The sequence below is a fragment of the Monodelphis domestica genome, chromosome 6, assembly GCF_027887165.1.
Source record: "Monodelphis domestica isolate mMonDom1 chromosome 6, mMonDom1.pri, whole genome shotgun sequence".
NCBI lineage: Eukaryota > Metazoa > Chordata > Mammalia > Didelphimorphia > Didelphidae > Monodelphis > Monodelphis domestica.
The window spans coordinates 31,752,039-31,769,353 of NC_077232.1; the positions used below are offsets into that span (position 1 = coordinate 31,752,039).

General features: G+C 41.8%; 1 pseudogene; it reads left to right on the forward strand.

Moving 5' to 3' along the window:
- The first annotated feature begins 1,184 nt into the window (after positions 1 to 1,184).
- On the forward strand, positions 1,185 to 2,074 carry LOC100618228 (casein kinase II subunit beta-like; annotated as a pseudogene).
- The last annotated feature ends 15,241 nt before the right edge of the window (positions 2,075 to 17,315 follow it).

Consider the following 17,315-nt stretch of genomic DNA (forward strand, 5'->3'; position numbering starts at 1 on the left):
GAGACAAGCAATGGCTGGTGACTTCTTCCTGAGGACTCTGAAGAAAGGTCTTCGAAGCCCTAACATAAAGCAAAAAATAGGTAGGTCTGATGTCTTCTTGGGGCACGTTCCCCAGAATGTGATGGAGCGCCTGGCAAAACAAATTACCACTAACCACTCCTACAGATATAGGGTGGGTGGCAGAGGCAGCAGTTGTGCCACCAAAAGGAACCCAGAGAGCCTTGCCAGGAATTAGGAAAATTCTGAGCAAGAAACTGAGGAGACCTTAGTGGTGTTCTTATCACTGTTGCTGAATAAGGTGGAGGGGCTTAAGGAGAGATGAAGGTAAATTTCTGGCTAAGAGCTTAGGGTCTAAGAAGAAGATGGGCATGTTTGGACCCCAGATGAAAACAGAATTTTCCCACCTTTTATTTCCTTCCTGCTTTGAGAGAGGATGCATAGGGGCAGCTAGGTGGCTCAATAGATAGGGATTCAGGCAGCCCTGAATTCAAGTAGGATCTCAGATACTTCCTAGCTGCATGACCCTGAGCAAGTCACTTAATGTCCTTTGCCTAGCCCTTACTGCTCTTCTGCCTTGGCACCAATATTTAATATTGATTGTACAACAAAAAGTAATGGTTCTAAAAATAGATTTAATTACTCGTCATTATTTGTGGTGTAAGGAGCATTTGGTGGGGAAGAAACAAGCCTTATACAAGTTATACTCCTTCCTCTTTAAGAGATAGCAGCTTGAACCCCAAATCCATTTCCCTTAAATGGGCAATAATATAAGAGAAATGGAGAAAGATGTCATTCTAGTCTCCAGCTCTCCTTATGGCCCCTCCTCTGGCTCCCTTCCAGGCAAAGACTAAAGACTCCTTTGGAGGGTGGGCAAGATTCCAGATGTAATCTTTTCATGCCTCTCCGCAAGTCACATTTGTGCAGCCTTTAGAGACACATATAACCTATATAGGCAACAATCCCTTACATAAGTTTTCATGAACTCTTATGCTTTAGGGGGAAGAGAGAGAGGAAGAAAAACCACACACAGCAAATCTACAATACCATAGAAAGTAGTAGACACAATAGATGGAGAAAAATAACAGTGAAGGAAACCAGTTCAGGAAGGAAACAATACCAAAGAAGCCAAAAATAAAACCCATGACCTCAAAAGACTATACACAATAAAGTATTAATAAGAAACAATGGGAAGAGGCGGTCGGGTCCGCCGCCACCCCTGGGAGCAACTTCTCCCTCTCCCTCTCCCTCTCCAGCCCCAGCCCGCTGATGTAAAGGAGAGTAGCTCAGAGGAAGCATCTTGGATCGCATGGTTCTGTGGGCTTCTTCTGTGAGGTAGATGAAGACTATATTCAGGACAAGTTCAACCTCCCAGGGCTCAATGAACAGGTGCCCCACTATAGGCAGGTACTAGACGACATGATCCTTGACTTGGAACCTGATGAGGAGTTGGAGAACAACCCCAACCAGAGGGACCTGATCGAGCAGGCAGCTGGGATGCTTTATGGACTGATTCATGCCTGCTACATCCTCACAAACTGTGGCATTGCCCAGATGTTGGAAAAATACCAGCAGGGAGACTTTGGCTATTGTCCCCGTGTATATGGTGAAAACCAGCCCATGTTGCCCATTGGACTGTCAGACGTACCAGGTGAGGCTGTACTGCCCCAAGTGCATGGATGTTTACACCCCCAAGCCGTCCAGGCACCACCACACAGATGGTGCATACTTTGGCACTGGCTTTCCCCACATGCCCTTCATGGTGCATCCTGAGTACAGGCCCAAACAGCCTGCCAACCAATTTGTGCCCAGGCTGTATGGCTTCAAGATCCACCCTATGACCTATCAACTGCAGCTTCAGGCAGCCAGTAACTTCAAGAGCCCTGTCAAGAGCATCCCCTGACATGTCTCCTCCCCTCCCCCCAACACCTCAGGCTGTGACATCATTTCCCCTCCCTCCCAATACACACACCTTTCCAAAACCCCTAATGGTTTTTAGTTTAAATTAAGAAGAAGTCAATATTGTGGTGGTGTGCTGGGACTATGAAATAAAGTGGAGGAAAAGGCAAAAAAAAAAAAAGAAACAATGGGAAGAGATTTTAAAGTAAAGATAAAAGTTCTGCATCAAAAATATTGCTGGAACTTGTTATGCTGGGACTCATGATTGAGAAACAGCTCTAGAAGAATACACGTTATTGAAAAAGTAGTCATCAATAGGCATTTTAAAGAGCACTTACCATGTTCCAGGTAATGCACCTCAACTATTAACAAATAGATTCTCTCTCTCCTCTCTCTCTCTCTCTCTCTCTCTCTCTCTCTCTCTCTCTCTCTCTCTCTCTGTCTTTGTCTCCCTCTTTGTCTCTCTGTCTCTGTCTCTTTCTGTCTCTATCTCTGTCTCTGTCTCTTTCTGTCTCTCTCTCTGTCTCTCCTCTTCCTCTCTGTCTCTCTGTCTCTGTCTCTCTCTATCCCTCTTTCTGACTCTCTCTTCTCCCTCTCTCTCTCCTCTCCCTCTCTGTCTCTCTGTCTCTCTCTCCCTCTCTGTCTCTCTCTCTCTCTCTCTTCCTCTCTCTCTCTTCTCTTCCCCCCCTCACTATCCATCCCTCAACTTATCTCTTCTCTTTCTCTCTCCCCTCTATCATCTTTTTCTTCCTCCTTTACCTTTCTGTCTTCTTATTTTCATTCTCCTTTCTCTCTCTCTCCCTCTCTTTTTTCTCCTCTCTTCATCTTCCCTTTTTCTCTCTCTAATAAAATTAGAACAGATAATAATAAATTCTTGACCTAACTTGAGGATAATGTAATTCTACAAAAGATAGAAAAGGTGACAAGGAGCTCTAGTATTTGGGACCTAATTTTGATAAACATAGAACAAGTTTCTACAATAGAAATAATGGGGACTTTGGGGTGATATGACTATGCCATTTCTATGTTCTTTTTTTAAAACCCATACCTTTTATCTTAAAATCAATTCTAAGTATTGGTTCCAAGACAGAAGAACACTAAGGACTAAGGGATTAGAGTTAAGTGACTTGCCCAGGGTCACATAGCTGGGTAGTATCTGAACCTAGCTTTGAATCCAGGATCTTCTATCTCCAGACTGGTTATTCTATCCACTGAGTCACCCAGCTCTCCTCATTTCTATATTTTTAATAGGAGAAAATCAGGTATAATATCCCAGAAGAAGCAAAGAGAATAAATATAATTGGGGTAAAAAGATACATTGCATTAAAGTTGTCAAGGTCTTTCAAAATCAAATAATTCTTATATTTAATCCTATCAGCAATAGAGAGCCAGTGGAGTTTGCTTTAGAAAAATCACTTTAAGAACTTCATGAAGGATGGATTGAATTAACTATTATATGAAGGATGGAGTGGAAAGGATACCGAAGACAAGGCAAGGAGACCACTTTAGAGACTATTGTTATAGTCCAAATGAGTGGTTATGAGAGCCTGACCTCAAGTGATGGTCATTGAAAGAGAAAGAAAGTGATGAAGAATGAAGACACAGAAACAACTCCAATGATGAATGAAGAGGGTTGGATATCTAAAGAGACCAAGGTGTGTTTACAGGGAATTTGTTACCTAAAATGTTTGTAAAAAAAAGGAGAGAAAGAAGCAAGAGCTTAGAATGTAGCCAAGTACCAATGAGTGCAAATAATGAATTCCTCTGAAGTGGACATATTCAAATTAACATTATTCAAGGTTATAATTATGTAAAATAGGGCAACTGGTACCAGGCCAATGGGAATATGCAGTGTGAATTCAAATAACAAATTCAGGGAGATTCATTATCCCCCCAAATCAGGATCTGGCTATAATGTTAGAAACACTAAAGATCAGAACGAGCTGAAACTGGTAACAAATTTTATTGAAAACAAAGGATTTTTGAGCTCTGTTGGAGAGAAGATGAAAGATCCACTCTTCAGCTGACTGCCAGAGCCAGCTGGAACCAGCTCTTCAGAGCTGAATGTTAAATTTTCAGTGAGAATTTTTACACCTTAGAAATCAGCAAATGCTACAAATCAGGGGTTGATTTATTGTTTTGTTGACTATCTAAGCTTAAGAAAATGGTGAAGAAAATGTTAATAATGCACATTAAACTTTAAAATGTGTCAAGTATACTTCCACACACCCCCAGCCCTTTGTTAAACATTTATCAGCATACCTACTGGTTGAGACAATGATAATAGATCAGGGAGAAAAACTATTCCACCCTAATTATACTTCTGTTTCATCAGCCAAGCTCTGAACAAAAATGGTTAATAGACAGTGGAAAATCAAAATAAGTCAGGAGCTGCTAAGAGAGCAATTTGCTATTCTTATTGAATTCAGATTAATTTTATCACTGGGTATTAAGTGACCTGATAGAGAGAATTGTTGTGCTATTGATGGTGATTTGTGAGCCTGAAAAAAAGAAAGAAGTGCCCTATGATCTGAGGGAGGCAAATGTACTGATTATTCAAAAAAGGAGAGAGATTCTTACAGAGCAAACTCTGTACATGATAAACCAGTCAACATACCTTCTATTAGTGGCAATGGTTTATGATGGTTTGTGAGCATTTAAAAGGGGAAATGGTGATCCCATGCAAGAATGACTTAATAGAAAATCGATCATATGAAACGAATTTCATTTTTGGACAGTTACAAGATGATAGATAAGTGCTGTTAGGATAGCTAGATTCCAGCAAAACCTTTGACAAAATCTATTGTACTATCCTTGAGGATAAGATGGAGACAAAAAGACAGATGAATTGGAATCCAACCCAAAGAATAATGGCTAGTGGGTTCATGTCAAAGCAGAGGGAAGTTCTTAATGGAACAACCTAGGGATCTGTCCTTGGTCCTGAGCTATTTAAATTTTAACCGTTAATTTGGATGAAGACATAAGGCTAAGATTTATCAACTTTGTAGGTGACATGAATGCAGGAGGATTAGGCTAGCATGTTGGTAAACAGAATAAGTATCCCAAAAGATCAAGAACAGGCTAGAACAAACAATCAAGGCAAATTTTAGTAGTTCAGTTATTTCAGTTGGGTCCTGCTCTTTGTGGCCCCACTTAGGGTTTTCCTAGCAAAGCTATCATTTTTGGTTTGCTGTTTCCTTCTCCAGTTCATTGTACATATGTGATGTGCCCAACTCACACAGCTAATAAGGCTGGATTTGAACTCAAGTCTTCCTGACTCCAGGCATAGCATTCTATCTACTGTGTTACCTAGCTACCCCATTAATCATCATTTCACATCTTAATATTTGGGATCAGAAAATTGGCTTAATAATCAAATAAACTACATGATTTGTGTGGAAAAGTTTGAAGGTTTAGCAGGTTGATATCTCAATATGAATTAACAGTGTGGCATAGACAAAAAAAAAAGGCAAATCAATGAACGTTTATTGTCTTCACTTAGAAAAGCAAAGTGTCCAGAGTCCTGTTGGACTCTGGCTAAATTACAACTTAGGATCATAAAATTAGAACTGGAAAGGACCTCAGAAACCAATTAGTTCAATCACCTCATTTTATAGGTGAGGAAACTGAGTCCCACCCAGAAAGATTGAAATAAATGGACCAAAGCAGCACAAGTAGCCAAGGTCAAGCAGAATTTTAGCTCTATGACTTAAGATTCTAGGCTTTTTCCATCATAAGACACTGCTTCCATTGTATCATCTTGTACCCAAAGTGCTGTGTTTGGTGCTAGTGCCATTTTTTTAGGAAGGACTTTGACAGGTGAGACCTCCCCTCTTCCCTCTGAGAATTTACCTAAATCCATTGTCCTGGCTCATTCTTGCTGAGGAGCATCTCTGCTCCTGAGACCTGTGGACCATCTAAAAAGATGTAGGTAAACACTGGTATTTGTGTCAAAGAAATCAATAAAGGAGATGGATAAAGGAGGAGTTAGGAAATCAGCAGGCTCAGTCTGTCCCTTTGACACCTTGGCCATAAGGGCCCTTTAACACATAAATGACAGCATAAATGTGGGTAGGGGGGAAGTGTTAACAGGAAGGAGCCTAGGGAAAAACACTCCTTTTAAAAAATTAACATATCGTATGAGTCTAGAATTACAAAATGCTTTCTTTAGGTCAACCCTGTGAAGTAGCTTTGGCAGGTATTATTATTATGCCCATTTTACAGATGGATCAATTGAGGCTCTGAAAAGGAAAGTAGAAGCAGCTAGGTAGCATAGTGAATAGAGCACCAGGCTTTGAGTCACAAAGATCTGGATTCAAATTTGACCTCAGATACTTCCTAGCTGTGTGACCCTGAGCAAGTCACTTAATCCCAATCACCTTGCCCTTGCCCTTCTGTTTTAGAGTTGTTACTAAGATAGAAAGTAAGAGTTACTTTAAAAAAGAAAGAAAAGGAAAGTGGCTTGCCTACTGTCATACAGATAATTAATGGTAAGAGCCAAGATTCAGGCTTTCTGATTTCATATCCAGAATACACCACCACTGCAGTATTTAGGTGGCCTCTAAATACCCTCATCACTAAATCTATATCACCATTCCACAGATGAGGAAACTGAGGCTTAGGGAGGTCAAATAATTTTCCCGAGGTCATACAAGTATCAAATACAAGAGTTGAATCTAAATCTTGTAACTCCAGAGTCAGTTGCTCTATTACATCAGTGTTGGTGAACCTTTTCTGAATTCAAGTGCCCAAAGGGCAAATTCAAGCTGTCTATGAGCCCCCACATTACTGAAAAGAGATGAGGGAGGAAGTGCTCACTTTGGACAGCTAGACAGAGGGGTGGGGCATGCAAAAAATGTCTTTGGTGCTGGGAAGAGGGGGAACAGAGCTGCTCCCCAAGTGCCGGCTCTGCACATGTGCCATGTCTTCCCCAATGCTATACTATAACAAACTGTCAATTTAAAAGTGGCTAAGGTGGCAGCAAGGTGGCTCAGTGGATAGAGAGCCAAGACTAAAGTTGGAGAGGACCTGGTTTCAAATCTGGCCTCAGACACTTCATGGCTGTGTGACCCTGAACAAGTCAATTAACCCATCAGCTTAGCCCCTGCCCTTCTGTTTTGGAAGAGTTACTAAGACAGAAAGTAAGGGTTTAAAAGCTATTTTAAATGGCCAAGCCAGAATTCCAAATTAGGTTCTCCAACTTCAATTCCTGAGCCCTTTCCATTGTCAGTGTCTCTTCTTGCCCATCCTTTAAGCTGTTTCCTGAAGCACTAACTAAGCCATTTCTTTAAAGCAGCTTAACTGAAGAAGCCAGAAACTTCAGAGATGATCAATTACAATCATAGAATGATCAGATGCTCAGAAAAAACTCACAAGTACAAGATGCCCTCCCTTTTTGCACTATAAATATTCTCTACTTCACTAACCCCCCAACCCCCCCCCCAAAGAAATCTGGCCCTAAAGACCCAAGATGAAGATTCTAGATGCTCTGGGGGATTATTCAGATTCAGAGCAAATCTATTTTCACCTTCAATCTCAAACATTCTCTTTTCTCACTCCAGCAGCCTTACCTTAAATATCAAAGTGGAGCTCTCAGCACTTGAGGGAATTATTCAAAAGATTTTGCATTAAGAAAAAAAAAACCAGCCTAGTAGACCTGGTAAGGCTGTTAAGAAGCTTTCTATTTCAGTCTGTCAACGAGCATTTAAGCACCTAGCATGTGCCAGCATTGGGCTAAATACTGGGCATCCGAAGAGATATTTTATTCATTCTTTCTTTCCTTCAAACATTTATTAAGAGTCTAAGTTTAATGTATTAAGACTTCTGATAAGATGAACAGATAGGCTTTTGGGATGCCTGCTTTGGCTCTTCTCTGGAAGGCTGGTTTTAGAGCAGGGAAGGGGGTAGTTTCTCTGTAGCTTAGAGAAGGACTGAATATAGGTCTGGCCTTATGCTTAAGAGAACAGGTATCTGCTAAAGGGGAATGAGGTAGCAAAGTGTATAGTGTGCCAGGCCTGGAACCAGAAGGACCTGGGTTCAAATCTGACCTCAGACACTTCTAAGCTATGTGGTCCTGGGCAAGTCACTTAACCCCAATTGCCTAGCTCTATTTACTCTTTTGTCTTGGGAATGATACTAAAACAGAACGTAAGGGCTTTTAAAAAAATGAGAGACATCAGGGAAACACCCATTCTCCAAATATTTTCCCCATAAGTAAACCAGATTCTACCAAGTATAGCCAAATAATGTAAGATAGGGAGGGGAGGTAGTGTGTTATGAAGGTATCAAAAGGTTAGTAGAGGGAGAAAGGAGTGGTTAGCTATTTCCTGATTGTAACAATGGAGATACTTGATCAGGAATGTCTTGAGAATTTTACATTGCTCTATCCTACTTAGTCTAACAAGGTCACGAATGTCTGCACCCATACTTAAGGATTAAGTATCTAGGAGCATGACCTTTGATAGACATGTGCAGAAACAGCTGACAGACCCCTGGGCTGCCCTAAGCCAAGCTAAGCTACCTTTGGTACAGATAAGACACAGGAAAGTGAGGTAAAAACCGTCTATATAGGGCATGTCACTTCCTCTCTTCACTCTCTTTCCCCGGAGAGGTGGATCTGGCTGATCACTTCCTATTAGCAGCAGTTCCTATGGGCACCAGTTCGATCCTGGAACTCAGCCTGAAGGAACTCACTCAGACAGCTTCCTTGAGACGGTATTGTGGTGAGTTATAAGACTGACTTCCTTTTCTCTTGGGCTCAGGGAGGCCCCTTTGGCCGAGGCCTTTAACTCCTGCCTGGCTCAGCCTGAGCCAGGGCAGTTTAAATTAACTCTTTCCTCTCCCTCTCTCTTATCCTTAATTCCTTCTCTCTATATTAATTTAAATCACAATAATTTCCAGCTGACTTGGATATTTTATCATTTGGGATATCCCATGGTGACCAATTAATTTAGAGATTTTAAGTCACAATGCTAAAATTATCCTTTACAGTGGGGAGAGGAGCAAGGGGTAGAACAAGCCAATATATGAGATAGAAAATTGGGTGGAGTAAATAGGTGGCATGGTGGACAGCATGCTGGACTTGGAATCAGGATGACAAATTCAAACCCTGCTTAGATACACTAGCTGTTGCCCAATTACCCTCTCTCAGACTCAGCTTCCTCATCTATAAAAAAGGGCTAAATTGGACTAAAAATAATAGCTATCTCAGAAGGTTGTTGTAAGGCTCAATCTATATAACCTATATAAAGTGCATGGCAAGTCTCAAAGTGTTATGTAAATGTTAACTAATAATCAGATGGATTCTGAAACTGATTGAATGGCCAGAACTAATGAATAATTATTTTTCCATATTGTTCATTTTTATAAGTGAATAATCTTATAAAACCAAAAATCTTCAAAATATACCCAAATAAACAAGTGACAAAACCTATGCTTTCATCTCCATTCCTGGAGGTGGATAGCATTCTTTATCATAAGTCCCTCCAGAACTGTCCTAGAACATTATGTAGCTAAGTGCATCCTATCTGATCATTCCACAATATTGCTGTTACTGTGCACAATGTTCTTCTGGTTCTGCTTATTTCACTCTACATCAGTTCATAGAGCTCTTCCCAACTCTTTCTGAAATCATCCTGTTCATCATTCCTTATAGCACAATAGTAATCCATCGCTGTCATATACACAATTTGTTCAGCCCTAATCAGTAATTATTAGTGGCTTTACTTCAGTTTGGAAAGAAGTTCAGAATGGAGTGGTTTAGGAAAATTGTTTTGGTTCCAAGTTATTTAATGTTCTTAATGATTTGAATAAAGGCACAGAAGAACACATACCAGATTTGCCATAGCTGAAATAAGGCTGGGAGGAACAAGTCATCAACTGAATGACAAAGTCAGGATCCCACAGTCTAAAGGCCTGGAATCAAATCTAATAAGGCAAGATATCAAAGAAGTAAATGTAAAATCTTAACCTCGGGCTCAAAATGTCAATTTCACAAATAAAAGATGGTGGACACAGTTAATCTGGAGAAAGTCTATGGATTTCAGTGGACCACAAACTCAGTATGAATCAACAGTATGCTCTGGCAACCAAACAAGTTTACCCAATCTTCAACCATTGTCAGAGGCATGTGGTCCAGGACTTCAAGGGTGATAGCCCTGCTGTTCTCTGCCCTGGTGGGACTATGACTGAATATCTGTGGTCATTGCACTTGCCACATTTTTGTTTCCAGATGACTTATCTTGCTTTTTAAGTTCTTTTCCCAGTTGTCTTCAGCCTCTCTTAATTGTGTTTTGAATTGTATTTTGAGTTCTTCCAAAACCTGTGTCCAATTCGCTGGAGTTTCTGTGATTTTGCTTGGTGTTCCTTGATCCTCCTCTGTTCCATTTGCTCTTTGTTCATTGCCTGAATAGAAGCTGTCAATTGTAATTTCTTTTTTCTTTGTCTATTGTTTGTTCATATTTGCCCCCTTCTTTTCCCCCTGTAGTTGCCTGCACTCTTGCTCCTCTTATTATGTGTTGGATATGTGGGTTTGGGCTTTTCTGTCAACCTTCACCCTTGGAGCTTAGCAAGGTATTCAGAGCAGTCTGTGGGGGAGGAGTGTTGGAGCTTCAGCTTCTCTGCCCTCTGAAGGCTTGATAAGATTAAGCCCAGTGGAGTTGAACTTGCAGAGCTGGATGTGTCCTGAAGCCAAAACCTCTGGAATGGGGTGGGGGGCAACATGGAGTGTCTCAGCTGTGACTAGGCTGCTTACTCTGTGCTTCTTCTTCAACTGCTTCCCCACCTCCTGTGTTCACAGCCCTGAGCCTGGCACAGCTTTGCCCACAAGGTACTCCCTCCATACTAGTGCCCTTGCCTGCCCAGAGATCTCAGTCACTGATGGAAGCTCAGTACTGTAGGTGGGGAAGGAGTCCTGGGACCTTCCTTCTTCCTTCCCCTTTAAACCCGAGTGTTCTCAAATTCAGGCTTTTGGGGGAGCATATCTTTTAAGTTTAGTTTAGCAGGAGGGTTCCTTGACTCTGTCCTGTTGTTAGGTTTGGTTTTCAGTGCCCTAAGAGCATTTGGTTTTTAATTGGTAAGGAAGGGTTTTCAGAGGTCTGAACTTTCGCTGCCTCTAAGCTGCCATCTTGACTCCACCTCACTTGCCACATTTTTTGAAAGACATGGATAAGCTAAAGAACTCAGAAGAGGGTGTCCAGGATGTTCAAGAATTTCTAGCACAAGTCATAGGATGATCAGAAATGTCACTTAACCTTAAACTTTTGAAAACTTTAAGACAACTATCAGGTCCCTCAATTGCCTCATTTGTAAAATAAGGGGACTGAAAGGGAGGAGTGCAGCTAACTGGCTCAGTGGATAGAGATCCAAGCTTAGAGACAGGAAGTTCTGGGTTCAAATTTGGCCTCAGACACTTCCTAGCTGCATGACCCTGATCAAGTCACTTAACCTCAATTGCCAAGGCCTTACTGCTCTTCTCCATAAAATCAATATTTAGTATCAACTCTAAAACAGAAGGTAAGGGTTAAACAAGAAAGAAAGACAAAGGAAAAAATCAAAGAAAATAATATGATTGCGCCAAAGGAAATTCATCATTGGTATGGAGTTAAATAGCAATGCCTACTTAGAACAAGGTAGGTTCATGTGATCATTCAATTCCTACTTGAAGCCCTCTACTGAGGGGGAACTATGACCTACCACCTCTTTTTTCTGAATTGAAATTTTTTATTTAATAACTAATTTAGAATCTTTTCCCATGCTTACAAGAGTCATGTTATTTCTCTCCTCTCCCCCTAATTCCCTCCCCAAAGCTGATGCACAATTTCACTGAGTTTTACATATCATGGATCAAGACCTAGTTCCATATTATTGATATTTGCCCTAGGGTAATCGTTTAAAGTCTACATCCCCAGTCACATCCCCATCAACCCAGACCTACCACCTCTTGATGCCCCAGTTGCTCCCCACTTTGAAATCTAGTTTAGCCTAGAAAAAAGAACTTATGAGTGATATGTTGCCATCAAGTACACAAAGGATTATTATGTGGAAGAGGAAGCCTGTTTGACCCAGATGGCAGAAGTAGGTGGAAGTTACAGAAAGCAGATTTCAAGTCAATGGGAAAAAAATTCCTACTAGAAAGATCCCAAAGCACAGGATGCCAAAAAGGTAAAGATTTGAACCCAGCTTCTCTGATTCTTTCCATCACACCTTGCTGCCTTTAGATCATATCAAATGTTCCTCATAGATTATTTCTTCAACATCTCCAATATGTGGTCATTCAGCCTTTGCTAGGAGCCCCCCATTGGAGGGGAGACCACCACCCCTGAGACGTCCCATTCCATCTTTTGATAACTTAATTTGTTAGGAAGTTTGTCCTTGTGACAAATCTCTTTATAATCTCTACCCACTGATCCTAGTTCTGACTTCTGAGGCCAACCAGAACAAGTGGGATTCCTTTTCTCTATTTACTTAAAGACTGCTATTATTTCCCCTACATCTTTTCTTCCACAAGCTGACTTTTGTATTACACAAGCTTGAGCCCCATTGCCCTCGTAGTTGCCCTCTTCTGGGTACTTTCTAACTTGTCACTATCCTTCTAAATTGTAGTACCCAGAACTCTGAATGTGATATGACTGGGGCAAGGACAGGAGAACTATAACGTCCCTAGTCCTAGTCCTCATCTCTCTCTCTCTCTCTCTCTCTCTCTCTCTCTCTCTCTCTCTCTCTCTCTCTCTCTCTCTCTCTCTCCCTCCCTCTCCCTCCCTCTCCCTCCCTCTCCTCTCTCTCTCTCCCTCTCCTCTCTCTCTCTCTCTCTCTCTCTCTCTCTCTCTCTCTCTCTCTCTCTCTCTCTCTCTCTCTCTCACCCTTACCTTCCATTTTAAAATCAACACTCATTAATGTTTCCAAGGCAGAAGAGCAGCAAGGGATAGGCAATTAGAATTAAGTGACTTACCCAGGGTCACTCAGCCAAGACAGAAGCAAGGGATAGGCAATTAGAATTAAGTGACTTACCCAGGGTCACTCAGCCAAGACATTGTATCTCTCTTAATGCAACCTATATTCACATTTGTTTTTTCTGCCATATTTTATTGTGAAGCCATACTGAACTTGACCTGTTTATTTTTTTCAGATAAACTACTTTTTTCAGATAAACTACTTTCTAGCTATGCCTCTTTCATCTTACATTTGAGAAACTATTTTTTAACCCAAGAAGATGACTTTATCTTTATCTTTATTAAATGTTATCCTCTTTGATCAAGACCAATGTTCTAGATGGTCAAGATCTCTTAGATCCTGATTCTGTCATCTGTCCCTGGCATGAGTTTCCCCTTCTAGCTTTGTATCATGTAAATCTGATAAGTATAGCAATTATATCTTTATCCAAATCAAGGGATCAGGTACAGAATAACCCTGGGGCATTCCACTAAAGACCTCCTTAGAAGATGACTGCTGAGCTGTTAATGACAACTCTGTGTCTGACCATTTGATGAGTTTGGGATCCATTTCTCTGTGTCTTGAGTTTGTCCTTTAAGAATTAATTATAGGTGGGAGCTGGGTAGCTCAGTGGATTGAGAGTCAGGCCCATAAAAGGGAGGTCCTGGGTTCAAATCTGATCTCAGACACTGCCTAGTTGTGTGACCCTGGGCAAGTCACTTAATTCCTATTGCTTAGCCCTTATCACTCTTCTGCCTCGGAACCAATACATAGTATTGATTCCAAGATGGAAGGCAAAAAAAGAAATTATATATGGAGTCTGGAAGTGGGAAAAGTAGAAAGAGCAGAAGTTCAGTCAGAGAGCCAACATACAGACCAAGCCTAGACCACTCTCTCTTTTCATTTCCACCTCCTGGCTTCTTCAACTTCCTTTGAGTCTCAGATAAAGTCCCACCTTCTGCAAGAAACATTTCCCAGACCTCCTTAATCTTAATGACTTCCTTCTGAGGTACCCCCAATCCATCCTGAACATGCTTGTTTATACATTTAGACATAGTCTTCAGACTGTCTTCCCCCATTAGACTGTGAGCGTCTTGAGAACAGGGATTTATTTTTTCCTTTCTTTTATCTCCAGGGCTTAGCACAGTGACTGATGCACAGAAGACAAGTAAATGACATTTGAATGACTGGCTAACTGAATACCACTGTCAATTCTCTAGAGGTGGATCTGCTCGACTATGTGGCTCCTTTAAGGAAAAACATGGCCCTAGAGATGGCAGAGGATGGAGGTAGTGACAGATGGGGAAACTGAAGTCCAAATGGAAGTGACTCACTCAAGGCCACATAACTAGTAAATGTCATAGGTGGGATTTGAACCCTAGATTTGAAACTCTGATTTTGAATAGAGAGCTCTTTATAACTATGATCCATCTAAAAAGCATTCCTTTAAAGAAAGCATTGTGTCTTCATAATCCCTATAGTTCAGGGGAAAATCTGAGACAGAGGAATACAAATGTTGGGAGGAGAGAGGCTGAAGGGGCTATTCTAATTTCTCAGTTTCAGTCAAAAAATTGTCCATGGGCTTGGAGCATGGGGGAGTTGTAGTCTGACTGCTGACAGCGAGCTGAGTAAAGATGGAAAATAACCACCCCCATTTGGTTGCTAGATAAGGCGGTTTCCTGTCTACTGGGGAGAGCTGTTGACCTTTTTGACCTTTTTCAAAGGGGAGAAAGCAATGGGAGATAGCAGAGGCTTGGCCCCCTGCTCACCACTGATTAGAGAAAGGAAACAGTGGGGTGGAGGGTGGAGAGGCTGGAGAGACCTGTAGTATCATCAGGGATAGCTTAGCCAAAGCTGAGGGAGAGCACAAGGGCAGAAGGATGCTGGGGAAGTTGGGGAAGGAAGACCCTATTCCTGAAGACAAAAACATTCCTTACCTGCTATGCTCCCTGCCAATCCTGAAGAGATTTGGTCTGATGGATGAGGTTACTAGCATCCAGCCCAGAGCTACTGGGGTATATGGAAGGAAGTCTAGGTAGAGGCTACCATCCTGAGTTTGGCCCTTCTCAGTGATGAGAACTGCATCTCTGAACCTCAGTCTCAGAATACATAAAATGGGGGTGATCACACCCCCAGTGTTTGCCACACTCACCTTATGGGGTTGTTACATGGAAAGCCCTCTATACACCATAAGAAGTCATACAAGTAAGGTTTATCGTCATGTGTTGTGACATCTTGGAGCTAAGGAATACAAGGATGCATGGTAGAAGAGACAGGGCACTGTATTTGGAGCCAGAAGACCTGAGTTTGAACCCCAGCTCTGTTATTTATCAATAGAAGTGGCCTTGGACAAGTCACTCCCTGCTTGTGCTGGGACTTATTTTTCCTCCACTATTAAAAAAAAAGAAAATAGGACCAAAGCACTAGATTGAAGGTCCAAGACCTGACTTGAAGCTGGAGAAAATATTGTTCCCTGATCCCAAACCCCAAAGAGCATCATTCAACGATGGGGAGACTGGTCAGGAGAGTGCTTAGCGCCACTCGGGGACTTTGTTGTGCCAAGGCAGCATCATTAATCTCTGTTTGAACAATTCTATGTGAATGAGGCCAAGTACTGCATTCCTACTCTGGGTAATTTCTTCACCAACAGAAACCAGGAGGAGCTCAGGTGCTCGTGAGTAAGAAAGATGGTAGTGACAGAGTCAGAGCTCACAGCTTTTTGTTCCACTGAGAAAGGCTGGGGGTTGAGGGGGAGGGGTCACAGTTTTATCCCTTTTCCTCCCTTTATCCAACCAGTTCTCAAGCACGACTGAAGCTCACTTCTACCCTTTAACCAGTTACAGACTCACACTGGCTCACTTGTCCTCATTATCCACACGAGGACCACTGAGACCGCTTGAAACCAAACTCACACCCACTCTAACTCCTTTATTTGTTGAATTGAGAGTCAGAGCATCTGGCCAGTGCGTGACATGGAGTAGGCAATAAATGCCTAATTCACCTCCCCAGGCCTTATTTTCTTCCCCTGTAAAATGAGTTCACTGGAACTAACTGACTACCAAGGTCCCTTCCAGCTCTGGTTACCCAGGACCATTCACTTGTTTCCTCCTGGCAACATCTAAATACACCAAGGACTCATCATCTTTCTGTAGGTCTCGGATGCCTTTGGAAGTCTGGTGGCACCTAGGATTTCTTCTCAGAGGTCCATATGTCTTGAGGTTATTAAATGTTTTTAATTGCATAAAACAAAACCACATAGGATTAAAAAGGAATCCACTAAGTTGTATAGTGGATTGAGTGCTGGGCCTGGAGTCAGGAAGATTTGAGTTCAAATTTGCTCTCAGATACTTTATAGCTATGGGATCCTGGGCAAGTCATTTCACCCTGATTGCCTCAGTTTCTTCATCTGTAAAATGAGTTGGAGAAGGAAGTGGCAAACCACTCCAGTATCTCTGCCAAGAAAACTCCAAATGGGGTCTGGAAGATTGGACACAACTAAGCAGCAATAACGACAGCAATCATAGAAAATTAAAAACAAAACAAGTAAAGAAGCCCTTGAAAAGGACCCACAGCAGCCCGAAGGCTGCTTCTATCTGTTCCTCAGTAGGTAGGTACATGCCTACCTTTAAAGCTTCTAGAACCTGCCTGTTTCTCCCTTTCCCCTCTTAGCCCCACAGATTCCCAAGCCCCTGACCTAGAATATGGTTGATATCTTGCCTCCAAATCAATGATTTGCTAAACAAATATTTATTAAGTGCCTAATATTTATGCCAGGCACTGTCCTGGGCCCTGGCAATACAAGTAGAAAGAATGAAGCAATCCCTTCATGCAAGAAACAAATTTCTAATAAAGGAGAGATTTCTTTTTTTTTAAACCCTTACCTTCTGTCTTGGAGTCAATACTGTGCATTGGCTCCAAGGCAGAAGAGTGGTAAGGGCTAGGCAATGGGGGTCAAGTGACTTGCCCAGGGTCACACAGCTGGGAAGTGTCTGAGGCCAGATTTGAACCTAGGACCTCCCGTCTCTAGGACTGGCTCTCAATCCACTGAGCTACCCAGCTGCCCCCGGAGAGATTTCTAATAGAGGAGAAAACAAGTAAATATAAATATATATCTTTGGCCATTGAGAGAGGCCATTGACACAATTTATTGGTTACTGATAGACGAAGAACTTGATCATGCTCAAACTATTGTCTCTCAGTTTACTTTAATTTTCAGACATAACAACTGGCAACCCATGAAGGGAGAAAACTGTCCCTGAAATAGCACTTCAAGGAAAAATCCCAAGAGCTCACTGGTGGGTTTACCAACTGAGGGGGTTTCCATGAAGAGTGACAATCAGGGACCTGACTCTCCCTCCCAGTCCCAATTTCTTCTGAGCTTAAGCCTGAAAAGGATTAAACTGCTGGAAGTCAGCTTTAGCAATAATTTGATCTTTCTCCCCCCAAAGGAAAGAAGTTTGTTTCAATCAAGGAGCAAATTGAGGATCAGG